The sequence below is a fragment of the Narcine bancroftii genome, chromosome 3, assembly GCF_036971445.1.
Source record: "Narcine bancroftii isolate sNarBan1 chromosome 3, sNarBan1.hap1, whole genome shotgun sequence".
In the NCBI taxonomy this organism is placed as follows: Eukaryota; Metazoa; Chordata; class Chondrichthyes; order Torpediniformes; family Narcinidae; genus Narcine; species Narcine bancroftii.
Genome location: NC_091471.1, coordinates 169,678,625 through 169,692,423, shown reverse-complemented (window position 1 = coordinate 169,692,423; position 13,799 = coordinate 169,678,625). Strand labels below are relative to the sequence as shown.

The 13,799-nt window shown below is 42.4% G+C and overlaps 1 long non-coding RNA gene across 2 annotated transcripts in view; it reads right to left on the bottom strand.

The window, feature by feature from the left end:
* The window catches only part of LOC138756287 (uncharacterized), a 325,157-nt gene extending 314,992 nt beyond the window's left edge, over positions 1 to 10,165 (bottom strand). For both annotated transcript variants that reach the window (XR_011352951.1, XR_011352950.1), the window contains exon 1: positions 10,083 to 10,165. This is a non-coding gene — a long non-coding RNA (uncharacterized lncRNA). The remainder of the gene's footprint in view (positions 1 to 10,082) is intronic.
* Between the last annotated feature and the right edge of the window lie 3,634 nt (positions 10,166 to 13,799).

Genomic DNA, 13,799 nt, shown 5'->3' with positions numbered 1-13,799 from the left:
TGCTTTAGTTCAATTATTTTTAACTTGGATTTCTCTGCATTCTCTACATTTATTGTTTAAAGTCAACATTCTGTGAATGAAGGTAAATGTTGTGAATAAATGGAGAGTCAAGTGAAAGCTCATTACATTGAGAGATCACCAAGGAACCTAGACTAATCTTTGATCAGATAATTGAATAGGTAGCTCAGTAATAGTCAACTAAAATGTTGTGGTAAGGCATGTGACTCACAAAGTGAGAGGCGTGAAGCCTCAAATTACCAACACCTTTCATAGTTGGCAATCTTCCTTGCACGCAAACCTCAAAGCCACTTTGACCTCTGACCCACCAGAAACTACAAAAAAATTGTCTTTCTACGTAGCTGTGTCTATTGGTCTAGTAAGGACAAATTTAGTCCAGTCTCATATAAACACATTCTTTATTCCCTTGAATGCAAGTGTTGAAAATATTCAAGGGATTTGATACTGTGGATATAGAGGAAATATTTTTTCTGGTCAGTCATTAAAAAAACAGAGTGACAGAACCTTATAATTAGAACTATATATTAAAGAGAAGTATTCAAAAAACAACCTTTCACAAACAATTTGGAATTATTTTGCTTCTCCACCACTCTCTCAGAAAAAAGGGGTTGCAGATGCTCAGAACAATTTTGGAGATTGAGATTGATGTGTTTACTGAAATTGAGTGTGAATCCTTGGTGACCAGCCCTACAGATTCCTCTGTTTTGCAAATCCAAGCTGTTTCAGGCCTGGTTAGTACTTGGGAACACCAGTAATGCCACTTGAGAAGGAGATGAATTCCAGCAAGTCTTTGGGCTCAAGCATCACTTGTAATGCAAAGCAAATTTCAATCTCTGAGATGCCCCTGTGACCTTGAGATTGACTTTGACTTATGAAGCATATCAAGAGATACGGAGCAGTGCTAGGTAAATGGAGATGGTCTTCGAACAACAATGCCCTAAATAAATAGCAATTCAGATCAGGTCAGAGATTGACTGCTCTGTTCCTTGGGTCTTGTTTCCCCAAAACTATTAACTGATCACTTCAAGTCAAACAAAGAATGACCCATTCTCTTTCAAAAGTAGTCAGAAAATCATGCAATATGTCTATTTTATAATTCAGTGCTTCAGAATAATTCTCCTCACTCACTCTCCCCCACCTTATCAATTCCAGGCTCTTTACCATACATCAAGAGAAATGTGAAGAGACTCTATTTGCTCTCATTTATATGAATCTCGAGTTTACTTTATTGACATATACATAAATGTGCAAAATCTGTTCACTTTTGTTTGCCCCTGAAGGCACCCAGAGATGCCACTAGTCCAGTGTGCTGACCAAGCAGAGACAGAGACCAAGTAGATTCAGAGAAACGAAAGGAAGTCCCTGCAGAGACATTGATTGTCCGTGGATCCTGCCACATTCTCGGATGCTGCTGCCTTCTACACTCCCATCTTCCGTAGCCACACATTCTTCCATCCATTCCAGTGAACCCAAACTCCAAGCATTTGAGTTGCCCCCTCTTTGGCCTTCTGTTTCAAACCCCCAATACAATTAGAAAGCTGTTAATGCCTATGATCTCTCAGGAGACCTTTTTGCCATCAGCACCCTCATGGATCGTGAACCTGGTACTTGGTTCGCACGTGTCCAGCAGACTGCGGCCTGGTGTGTGAACTTTGACCGTGGAGCCCCTCGCTGGTCCGTTGCTGTGGTCTCCAAGCGTCCTCACCCAGGCTTCTTCTTAGTGGAGGATGTGAGGGTTGCTCTCCTGCTCTGGTGACCTGGATCCTGCAACCATTGTGGTCTGGGCTGCCAAGCGTGGGTGCCACCATCTTGAGCATGGACCTGCTCCGTATTTTCTCCAAGGTAATAAAAATGAACTGGCCCTGTTTTACAGATGGGATTGTCCAGTGTAACAACCTAGGACCCCATGGAGGAGTACTCGAAAATTCACGTCCAGCCTTCCCTGGTCCACACCAACAGAGAGCTCTTATTAGCACAGCTGCAGCAGTGCCTGCATTTTTATATCCACAAAAAGCATGATAGCAATTTAATAGTGTTCTCCCCATTTTTCTGACCAATATTTATTCCTTACTCAATATCACTAAGCAGATTATCCAGCCATTTTGTCATTGTTATTGTCAGGAAATTGCTGTGCACAACTTATTGCAGCCTTTCAGATACTCCAGCAGTGGCTAAGGTCCAACAGTATGGCAATGGCTGTAAAACATTTTGATGTAACCTGAGACTATAAAAAACATTGTGAGCTTATGCGGAGCTGAAAGCTCCACTAAGCAGCATGAGGAAGAATGAACAGGGATGAAAGAGCAAAAATATCCAATGCCACGAGTAGCCATCAGGATCCAATGGGCCTCAAATCTCCAAGTGTATTGCTCATGGTTATTGGTTGCTATGACCAAGATGGCAGTGCCTGCTCTGGGCAGCATACTGCGAGGGATTGCAACTGACTGGTGCAGGGAGAACAACCAGCTCTCCCTTCCCCCATTAAGAAAGAGAAGCATGGGAAACATCCCGATGAGGAAGGTGTCCTTGACAGTGCACCAGTGAGGGGCCCAGGCGCTGAAGGACTCACACAAGCCTACCTAAGAACTGCTGGAAACTGGCTCATGGGAACCAGGTATCGTAATCCTGATTTGAGAGGCTGCTGAGCACAAGGAAGGCACCCAAAGGGCCTTGGGCACTGAAAGCCTCCTGATTGTATCAGAGGTTTGGACCTGGAGCTCAAGTTGCCGAGGATTTAAACTAAAGCACATGTTCTGTGTAGCTGCAGAAGCTGCTGGAGCTGAATCCACAGACACTCATTGTCTTTGAAAGGACTCTCCTTTTCTTCTCTTTCTCCTATTTTTTGGGGGCACCGGGCAATGCTTGTGAAGACTCTTTGGTTGCCTCACAGCAAACAAAAGTTAATGTATATCATGTTTATTACATCTTCATATATTATTACATGATAATAAAAGCTACCTTGAACCATCATGTTAATAAACATGACTGAAAGACCAATCCAGAGAGGTGAGCGAATTATCTCACTACAGGAGCTGCAAAATCTTCATTCTATTAAATCTGAAATAGAACATAGAAACCTACAGCATAGTATAGGCCCTTCATCCAACAATATCGTGCTGACATAATAACTGACTCTACCAAACCTCCCTTCTGTATAACCTTCCATTTTTATCTGTTTCATGTACCTATCTAATAGTCTCTTAAAAGATCCTCTTGTACCTGCCTCCACCACTGTGGCTGGCAGCACATTCTATGTACCAACCCCTCTCTGTGTGAAGAATGCACCTCTAAATTACTTCCAATGTTCCCTCTATGTATATGCAAAAATCCTTAGATTGTGCAATTATTTTTTTCCCTGTGACAAAAGTACGTGTGCACTGAATGCTTGTGCAAATGTAGACTTGAATCATTTTGGCACAGCCTATCTCTCACGGCTAATAAAACTGTATTGGCATGTTTTAATATAAAACAAGTATGATTGCATTCTACAAAGTAACATTTAGTTAAGATTTTATTCCACACTTTGAAATACTTTGTTCAGTTTGTTGTTCCATTAAATAAAACATCAATGAATGTTTCTTATTTTTATGTGATGCAATGTCTAAATAAATTAATGACAATAGCATCCATCAATTCACAGATTATTATTATTAAAGTAAAATCAAATCTCATTCAATTACAAAGCTAGTTGACAAACTATCCAGATACTTAATGTGAAAATCTTTCTTCTAAATCATATATTCTCCAGATGAATATTTTGGTGGGGCGTGGGGCTTAAGAATATTTTAGTGAGCTGTAGGAATATTTTGGGAAATAATTAAAAAGTTGGTTTGAAAAAATAAATTTGTTATGTTGATGTGAAAAATGTGACTTGGTAACACTGTCAATCCAGCACAATTGTGGTAACGTCCCAGTAAAATCACTTTGTTCTTTTTTTTTCGTAACGTGTTTTTGCTCTTCCAATGTTTCTCTGGTTGTTTCTCCATTATTTCTCTTATTTTACCTGCTATTATCCTTGGTTAACATTATAATTATATTGTTTCTAACTGATCTTATTATCATCCATTCCAAATTATGTCTCCGTCCATACCCCTTTACTTTTTCATTTCAGTATTGAGAGGGATCTGTCCCAGGCACCAGCAGGAGGGGAACGCTAAAGTCATAAGATAAATAGGGACCCCAGAAAGTAAAGCACGAGGCTAGTGCATTTTTGATGCACTCTCTGCGAGAAAAAATGTCAGAAACTACGCTAGAGCTTTTTTCATGTTTTTTAAGGGTCAGTATTCTTCCTTTGATTCAATCATTACTTTTATTACATTTTTCAATTGTAAGACATAATAAAATATTGATTAATCTGTTTCAGGGAGCTCACATTGTTGTATTAATCTGTTTAAAGTAGATCCCGCTGTTGTAAATTCAAAATAAGCAGAACAAGCCAGCAAAAGGTTCATCGATATTCAGTGGAGTTCTTGAAGTTTGGGTTTATACCTGCTGTACACGGTGAATGTGCACCTTTTTGCCTATTATCCCAACAGACTTTGACAAATGAATCAATGAAAGCAGGTCATTTAAGCTCATATGAGGGTAAAACATCCTTACCATGTCTATTCGAAATAGGAATATTTTATATCACTGAAAGAGATGTTTGAAAATAGATCAAAAGTCACTTCATTATTCACTGCGCAAACTACAGCCCTGAATCTTTTGGTTGAAAAAGTGTCAGGTAACTAATGCTGCTACAAACGTCATTGTTGACCATTTGAAAATGTTTTGTTACCAACTTCAATGATAGATTTTGTGATTTAAAGCCAATGGATTTTCCCTCTTGCGTAACTTAGCCATTGCTGGTGGACTTATCTGAAGTTCCAGTGCAATACCAAAAGGAGTTATCTGAGTTGCGACTTGATGAATCTATGAAAACTGTTCAAAGTGAAAGGAGCCATGATGCGGCTGTCTAACGAGATCGAAAGGAAATACCCAAACTCCACTACTTTAGCAAGGGAACTATTGATACATTTTCCATCATTTTATCTAGTAGAATGTGGCTTCAATGCTGTTAGTGATTTGCTTCAAGCTCAGAGAAACCGACTGGAAATTACAAAACATGGAGATTTAAGGTAGAAACGAACAAAATTAGTCCCTCAAATTAAAAAAAAATCTGCAGCCAGCGTCAGGGGCAAGGTTCCCACTGAAATGACGACAGTTGTTGAATGTGTGTTTGAGATGGTTGACATTTGAAGTAGTAGTTGAATATGAAATGTGTGTTCCAGTGTATTCCCAACCTTAAATGCAGTGAAATACAATTGCAGTAAATGATTTAATTAAAACTTCTTTTGAATGTATAACTTTTTTCTGCTAATGGTGGGATGTACATTTTTTGAAAAATTGAAGTGGGGCCTAGGGCAAAAAAGGTTGAGAACCACTGTACTAAATGAACACAAAGACAATTTATAAAAGTCACAGCGATCTACTGTGACATTTTCTTCATGTTGTTGGCTTAGCAAAACTTTAACTTCATCATTCCACAAAACATTTATGTCTTTTACACAGCCACTGCATTCCATGAAATTATTTGCAATTTTCCAGAACATAATCTGTGTAAAAAGATTGGAACGGGAATAAGGAGTCACTCCCATTCCAATATTTTACCTCCTTGACCCCTAGTAAAGTTAACTATAGGCATTCCGTGAAAAACGGGCTAATGAATAGAAAGTCCTGCCTCTTTAATTACTGCACTCCGGTATGCTGTCTAAATGTGCGTAAGGAAATGGAGATTTTGAGCTTTGGTTGTTCATGTGTGAACTGAATGACCAATGCCAAGCCTTCCGACATTCTTCAGACCAGTAAAATCATGCAAATTCTGTCTAAAAAACATAATTGCCTCCGAGCTATTGCTTTCTTGCTTTGTTAATTTTGCCTCATGCTAAATGAAATGAATCAATCAGTGTCAGGCCACTCTTTTGCAGAATCTTGCACAGTGCAGCCAGTTCTTCAAAGACGTCACTTAAGACCGGTAAAGCTACTTTGTATGTGATATTTATCAATTTCTTGTGACACAATTATTTTGCTTATCTTCTTCGAACTTTATGATGAATGCCTCATAATGTTTTATTATTGCCTGCAATGCAAAGTGTCTAGATAACCATCTGACTTCATTAAGTGGTCTGAAAATGACAGCTTCATTTTAAGAGGCCTCTGCAATTTCTTTAAATTTGCATCTTTTATCTGTAGATCGAGACAACACGGTATTGATGGTTGCCATCAAAGTTTCAATATCTTATTAATTTGACTTCTTACCATGCACCATAAATCCCCAGGTCTTTTGAATTCGACATAGTGAATCAATATTTTTTTCAATAAAAACTCAGAAAGCTATCTACAGAAGTTGAAACAGATCTTCATAAACTTCAGGATATGAACACTATCTGCCAAACATGGCTGCACCAGTACTGCAACTGTAGAAACCGGAACAGGAAATTTGAGGTGACGTAATATGGTATTTGAGAAACCGACTAATTAATGAACAGAAACAGTTAGCCAAGAGATTTTGTTCAATGAGTATAACTATTAATTTCTACATTATTTTAGGCAACTAACCTATTGTGCGCATATTCGTTTCCTTTGTGCGCTGGTTGCAAAACGTAGGTGTGAGTGCACAGCACAGTTTGGAGGGAACACTGCCTACTCCCAAGCATCTGAAAACTATTCCTCTTATTGGTAATGGTGAGGATGAAACTGACAAATTATCTTCAAAGTTCATAAGACAAGATATTGGAATGGAATAGCCATTCAGCCCATTGATGGATGAGCATTCTCATTATATCATGGCTGATTTACTATCCTCTTCAACCCCATTCTTTTGCCTTCTCCTCATGACCCCTGATTTCATCCTGATTAAGAACATACAGAATCTACCTCTGCCTTAAATATTACCAATGACTTGCCCTCCACAGATGACCATGGCCAAGAGTTTCACAAATTTCTTCCTCATTTCATCACCAATGTGTTCTTGAGCAGGAATTCTTGCACACCCATAACTCACTCCAGGTCTTTGCAACATGGGTGCAGGCCACTCAGGTCAAGGCACAATAGAAATAAATTATCACACTCTAAACAGAGGAACAATAACAGGACAAATTGATCCGGTGAGCTCCAAGAGTGAGGTTTTAATTCATTATTGGCTAATATAAAGCACCTCAGAGCAATGTTGTTCACTGTATATGTGACAGTAAATGATCCAAGAGTTCAAGAGTTGATCTTTATTTTACATTTGCAAAGACCAAGTTACTGACATCCTCATTGGAGTTACCACTAAATGCCTTCAGTACACTGAAAGCATCAGTGGAACTCTTCATGTACCGAGTTATGGCTACCATTCACAAAAGACAAATGGAAATAAAATATTTGCCTCATATCTCAAGTGAACAAGAGAGTCTGCAGATACTGGAAAATTGGAGAAATGCAGAGGGAACTCAGAGGGTCAGGCAGCAATTATTATTTGTGAATGGAATAGGTCAGATCCAAGTTGTCTTGAATCACCCTCAAAGAGTTAATATGGAAATATATGGCTGGGTATGGCCACAGAACCCATTGGATGCAAGTTCAATTTTGATATTTAGGAGAAATTTGAATAGATAACTGGATCGAGGGGGGATGGGGAAAAGGGGTGCAGTGGAGGGTTCGGATCATTGGGGCCAGGCGGAATAATAGTTTGGCATAGACTAGATAGGCCAAGGAGCCTGTTTCTGTGCTGTGGTGTTCCATGGTCCTCTGGTTCTATGTTGTGGATGATGATTTCAGCTTTCTCATTTATTCCTGACTAAAGACATTGGGTGATCAGCTCCTTTCAGATAGTGCCGACTGTTCTCTCAGAATACAATGAAGCAAATTTAAGATGATGACAGCACATCGAGCACATGAAGCCGTTGTTTAGAGGCGAAGGAACTGCAGATACTGAGATCTTGAGCAAAGAATGAGAATCGGAAAGTCTCAGCAGGTCAAGCCAACCTCTCCCCCCCCTCCATTTTTTTATGCATTGTAGAACTATCAATTAGACCCGACAGACCAGAAGTCGAGATTAATAGCCTTTAATCGCTATAAACTTGTAGTCATATCTTACATACTGTTGGCCTGATTCTAAGGCTGTACTGAGGGAGGGGATTGGGTGGTTCCGTCTATATTAGAAATCCTGGAGGGGTAGGAGTTACAGTGTCAATGCATGTACTATAGTGTTCCACTACATTCACCCCTTCTTTTGAAAATAAAATATGGCGGGTGAAGTGTCAGAGTCCATTCAGAGTCTATTTACAGGTTCAGCCTGTCCAGTAGTTTCATCCATCAAAATGACCATTGCAGTGCCAGCTATGGTGCTACCTAGGCTCCTGGGCAGTACTCTGTGTGATGGGCTGGGATCTGGATGGCTGAAAAGAAGCAGTTGGGGCTGGTTCAGGCGGGGGGGAGGGTGATGAAGTTGGGGCAGTGCAACTCGTGCCGATTGTGGGGTCGGATCCTCAACCATGTCTCTGCTAGTTGTGTAGAGCCAGGGGTGCTGGTCAATCAACTGTGATCGGCCAGACTGGTAGCTTTGTTCCTGATGCCTACCTCCTGGGGAAGGAAAATAATTTTTCATGCAAGGTCGTATTTGTCAATGTACAGAGGAGGGACCTGGTGGCATGGAGTGCCTCTGGTAGGACTTCTTCCCTTTGAGTGACGGGCAGCCCTTTTGACTTGAGGGCAAGAGGACTGCCCTCCAAATGGTACTATTTTCCCTTTCCAACTGGCCATTCTCTCAGGGGTTATAGCTGGTGGTCCTGCTCGAGGCTATGCTTTTGGCCAGCAGGTATTGGCGCAACTCCTTGCTCATGAATGAGGACCCCCGGTCAATGTGGATGTAACTCGGGTATCCAAAGAGTGTGAAAAGGTTAGGGACTTAATAACAGTGGCTGTAGTCATATCTGAGCAGTGGATGGTGAATGGGAACCGAAAGTATTTGTCAACAATGTTGAGGAAATGCACGTTCCAGTTTTTGGAGGGGAGGGGGCCCCTGAAGTCCTTACTCAGATGTTCAGGTGAGCATTCTCTGGCTGGTAGATGTGTGGCTTTCACTCCATTCAGACTGGGCAGCTGCTGGTCAGCTCCCTAATGTCCTCAACCAAGTTTAAGAGGTTGTAGACATTCACAAAGTGATAGAGCCTGGTAAACCCAGCGTGGCAGAAGCTGTTGTGAAGGACTTGGAGGTGATTTGCTTGCACATTGGTGCAGGTACCCTGGAACGGCATTGAGAGGCTTGTTGAGCTTCCCGGGCTGGTACAAGATCTCCTAGTTCTAGGTGAACAGTTCTTCTTCAGGTGCTTTGCCTGGCCGCAGTAACAGCACTTTGGATATTCAGTGATAGCAGCTGCTGTTTGGCACCCTGCACACCAAGATGGTGCCACAGAGCTCCCCATGTAACATTGGCGCAACTACAAGCTCTCCCCAGTTTCCACAAGGTCCGAATGTATTCATCAACGAACTCACCAGGTGCTTGTCGATGGCTGCCCAGGAGATATGTTTCATAGATTACGTTCTTTGGGGCCAGGTACTGCTTTTGCAGGAGCCTCATAGTGGCTAAGTAAGTCTCAGAGCCTCTAATCATCTGGAAAACATGGTGGTCAACCTGTGTAAACAGCAGGTCTCTCTTATCAACCTCGTCCCAGATGTCGTGTCACCTCATAAAGGCATTCAGGCAATGCAGCCACTGGTCAAATATTATGGAGGCCTCTGGATCCTTAGGGTCAGTGTCCAACTTCTCTGCTCCAATAGCCTTGTCCATGGCACATAGGTATAGTGATTAAATTATAGTGCTATCAATTAGGCTGGACAGACCAGAAATCAAAATTAATTGGCTTTAATCACTATAAACTTGCTGTTGGCCTTATTCCAAAGCAGTACTGAGGGAGGGGATTGGGCGGTACCACCTTTATTAGAAATCCTGAAGGCAAGGAGTTACAGTATCGGGGCAGGCCAACCAGTACAATGCATGTATTACAGGGTTCTAACATATGCATGCTATTTCCCCTTCTAACCTTAGTTTCGAAAAAGGGCCCTCATCCAACAGGTTGGCTGTCTATTTCTCTCCAGGATGCTGCTGGACTTGTTTAGTCCCTCCAACCTCTCACTGTTTCCAATAGAATTGTTTAGACATAATAGTTGTACAAGTAAAGGTTCCATTATTGTCACATAATACTACATATAGAATGTTACATACTTGAAATTCTTTAACTTTTGTCTACTGTAAGGCAGACCAAGGATCACCATTTTGTCCAGCACCCCTCACTGACACCTACACCTTCTGGTGTTCCTATGCGATCTCCCCTCTGAGTACTGACCAATCCTGAGCCTGCTTAGCTTCTGAGATCAGACAATCCCAGACATATTCAGGCCATTAGGTGCTGTATAACCTGCTTCTTTGAGAACTAACAGGAAGCTAATGATGCGTCTATTTTAACAAGATGTATCTTTTTTAAAATACTGTTACATTAGAAAACAGCATTAGAATGAACCTAGCTCTAATATAAAGCTAACATAAAAAGCTTGATTGTTGTTTGAAGAGAAAATAGTGGCATTATTTTTACGCTGGATTTCATGAGTAAATATGCACTGGTTTGAACTTGACTCATCCACAGTCAATCATAGGTTGGAAGAGGTTTTAATTTCACCAGGTCAACAAAGAAAGTTCACTTTTCTCAACTCCAGCTCTTGTTTTATTCATAATTACAGACTATAGCCAAGGTACTTGGAAATCTGTAAAATGTCGTGCAGTAAAAAATCTTGCTCTTTTTACAGACAAAGCAATGCATTTATTTATGGGCAGCACACAGAACTCTAGAGGAACTCAACAGATCAGGCAGCATCCGTGGAAGGCAATATAGACAGCCAACATTTCAGGCCGAAACCCATCAATCTTGATTTGTCTTCCACAGATAGTGCCTGACCTGCTGAGTTTCTCCAGCAGCTGTACGTTGCTCCAGTTTCCCAGCATCTGCAGTCTCTCTCTTGTTTACCTGCATCTATTTTTTAATCGACCATCATGCAACAATGACGAGAAAGGGTGCACATAATTAGAAAAAGAAAACATGTTCACAGAGGCCATAAATAACCTTTGTACATGTGACAAATTAATGATTGCATATTAAAGATGAAATGCAGGCAACTTCACAGACAGTGAAAAGAAAAACAACCACCATTTTCTAAAAGGGTATGCACAAAGCAGCATCAACTCTTGCGTGGAATAAATACCACCCATGGGGAGTTAAAGCCAGGAGGACAAATGACTCCAACTTGACAATCTGGAGATGGAAGGGATCAGACCAGATGTCCCCTTTTATGCAATTATATGACTTAGCCATTATTGGCTGGGCAGTATTTATTGCTGTCTAATAGCAATGAGCAACAATCTTGTTCTACTGCCTTCCTTCTGGTGGGAAAAGTGTTCCTAGATTTGTCCTGAGCCACTGAAGAATTGGTTGGTGATAGAATCAAACATCAGAGAAACAGGCCATTTGGCCCACCACATCCATCCTGAACTTTATGTGCATTTGTATTCTTCCCACACTTGCCCATATGAGGGCCATATAATTTTTTTATGCCTTGCCAATTTCAGTGCCTTTTGAGTGACATTATAATTCTATGAGGAATTGTAAGAATTAGACGACAAATGGAAGCTGGTGGTGTTTCCATTAACCTGCTCCCATGAGATTAATGGCGGTGACATGGAAATGGGAGAGGCTGAGGAAGTCTTGCTGAGTAACTGCAGTACATTTATCAGGTGGTACAAATTCCTCATAGAGAGCGTCGGATTTGAATCCAGGTCGCTGGTTCAGTAATAGTGTTGCACTACCCGCTACATGAACCATGCTCCTGATAGAGAAATTACCTTGTTACATCCAAACAGAAAACAAATGTTCTGTTAACACTGTCATTGTGCAATCAAGGAATCATATGAAACACTGCCCATTTTCTCCATTCTTTCTATCAAACTGATCCAGACTAATCCCACTTCACAGCTCTTGCTCTGACAAGCCTTGTACATGGTCTTATTCTTCATGCTTTTTAAAGATGAAATAAAATGATTAAGGCTCAATTAGATTTCAAACTAATATATTTCAGGAATTAATCAAACACCACAAACCTACCTTTCTCACCACATCACCACCTTCTGGGTGAAAAGAGAAATTCTCAGATCCTTTCTATCTTTCCACCTTAGCTCTATAATCCTATATAATTTTGCTCTTAATGCTATTAGAGCCTCAAATAATCTTAGGTATCATGGCAGTAGGCGCAGCTGAAGAAAGCACAGCCATCACATTGAGAGTCATTAACGACTGTTTTTTTACTTGAATTTAGCGTACGCCCCTTTAAGGGCAGCGCTGGCTCAGTCACCATGTGTGTGGTGACATCATAATCGTTGCCTGAGGCACGTGCTTTGCGGGAGGCTTGAGTCAGGAAGAACCCCTGATGGTGCCATCTTCCCATGGCTACCCCACCATGTGGCATTACATGCGGTGCCAGTTCGCCAAGAGAGAGTATGCCACCACACAACCCCCCTCCCCCAGAACTGGCTACGCATCCTGCTGCTTGCGATAAGTCCAAGGGTGACACCTTTAGGCGGTCCACTGTGAAAAGTTCCTCCTTCCCCCACGTCCAATGTGAAAGTTCCACCGGATCATCGGAGGACCTTATATGGACCATCGTATGGGTGCTGCAACGGTGCTGTCTGCAGTCCTCTCCAGACGAACATGAACTATGCCGAGTCCAGTACCTTGGGGCGGTGATACGGCCGGGTGCCGTGGCGTGATGGGGGTGGGGGGGCCAGGGAGGCAAGTTTACTGCGGAGATTCGCTAGCAGGCTCGCGTGCTTGGATGCAGTGCTGGATTCTGGGCTGAAGAACTTGCCGGGCAGGGACAGTGGCGCACCATATACCAGTTCCACCGACGAGGCTTGCAAGTCCTCCTTCAGTGCAGTCCTGATCCCGAGGAGGACCCAGGGCAGAGCCATGAATGCAGACTTTGGGTGCCGATGGAACATCTCTACCAAACCATTGGATTGTGGGTGGTAGGCCATGGTGTGGTGGAGTTTAACCCCCACGAGTCTCGCCAGCTGAGCCCAAAGTGCAGAGGTAAATTCTTACCAGGGGCGAGAGTGTTGATGGTCGGGTGCAAGAATGTGTCTGCTACTACATTGTCCTTCCCTGCTCTGTGCCGGATGTCTGTGGTGAACTCAAACACGTTAGAGAGGTGGTGCTGTTGCCTGGCTGACCACGGGTCCTTGGCCATCTTGAGTGCCTGGGTGAGGGGCTTGTGGTCTGTGAAGACCATGAAGGGTCTGCTCTCCAGGAAGTAATGGAAATGGCGGATGGCCAAGCTCAGCGCCAGGAGTTCCCAATCGAACATGCTGTACTTGAACTCCAGCGGGTGCAGCTGCTTACTGAAAAAGGCCAGTGGGCTCCTGCACTCCCCCTACTGCGTGGCTGAGGCGTCCACCGAGAGCGCCATGAGTGTTTCCGTGTGTGGATGCACCAGTAGCGTCGGACTGGCGAGGGCCTCCTTCATTGCTGTAAGTGTAAACAGTGGATGCATGGTATGCCGGCGCCGGGAATAAAACGATGGTAAAAATTCTCCATCCCCACAAACTCCTGCAGTCCTTTGAGGGTGGATGATTTGGGGAAACATAGGACAGCCGCCACCTTCTCCAGTGCTGGAGCAGCCCCAGCCGCTGAGATGGTGTGCCCCAGAGACAGCAG